Source organism: Rhagoletis zephyria, unplaced genomic scaffold, assembly GCF_001687245.7.
Source record: "Rhagoletis zephyria isolate East Lansing unplaced genomic scaffold, Rhagoletis_zephyria_1.1 Rzeph_scaffold_03100, whole genome shotgun sequence".
Classification (NCBI taxonomy): Eukaryota; Metazoa; Arthropoda; class Insecta; order Diptera; family Tephritidae; genus Rhagoletis; species Rhagoletis zephyria.
This window is the reverse complement of record NW_016160184.1, coordinates 64,786-65,974: the sequence shown is the minus strand read 5'-3', so window position 1 is coordinate 65,974 and position 1,189 is coordinate 64,786.

The window sequence follows — 1,189 nt, the reverse complement described above, 5'->3', positions numbered from 1 at the left end:
AATTTGCAACTTTCTAATCATATTTTTTGAAAATTTTATGCAATTTATAGCTTATTCAATTTTAGTATAACAAAGTGCAAGTATGAAGTTGCTTAAAAAAAATCGCGCTGATTTCTGGCAATGTTTTTCACGCAGTTTCTTCTGCACAAGGTATGGTCTACAATTTATTTATGTGGAAGAATATAAAAATAAAGTAATATTTTTATACAAAATTTGCGAAAAGAAATTAGAATAAGAGACGTTGCATACATTGTTAAAAACTCTCTGTACCAATATTTTATTTCGCCCCTGCATTTGTCGACGTGTCGCAAAATAGGGCAAAAAGGGCTCCAAAATCATACTATTTTAACCAAAAAGCTCAGAAATAGCGTAAACGAGACTAATTCGGGAAAATTTTTCAATATGGAACCAGGATTTCGAAAAAAATAAAAATGGTGTAGAGCGCAACAAAACGCAACTCGTAATACAGTAAAATGAATGTAAAAAATCTCCATTTATTCATATCTGTTGAGTTTAAATTAATTTTCAAAATTTAGAAAAAGTTTAAATTTAAACCCTACAAAATTTTTTTTTAGTTTTATCTTTAAGTAAAAAGTACAAAATCTCTTATGAAATGGTCTATTATATTTAACAAATTTGAAGTAGATTTACCGATCAAATCAAAATTTTATTCATTTTGTCATTTCGAAAATTTTACTTTCACGCAGAAAATGGGGAGTTTTACCAAAAATGTATGCGAAGGTCAGTCTGCCAAGCATGCCTTGTTTTCTTAGTTAGCTTTTTAGTGCTTTCGTTACATATACAAAAACCAAGTATTAAGGCAGCAAATTCGGTGTGAATACCGCTATTGTATAATGTATGTAATATTTATTTAATTAAATATATATATATGATATATTTATCCAAATCTCTACGGTTACTAATTCAAAAATTGTATCATCTTTTACTTGCAGGTCTTTACCCAAATTAAGCAGTCAAGACGAAGAAGGGGGGGCAGGTCATGGGTATGGTGGGGGGCCACAGCACTTTGAACCCATTCCTCATGATCATGATTTTTGCGAAAGAGTCGTTATAAATGTAAGTACATAAGAAACAAGAAATGAAACTCAATTTATCAACTTGAAATTTCGGTTGAAATACGAAATTTATTTAAAACGATTTAAAACTCATGTCGTATAGTATACAGTAA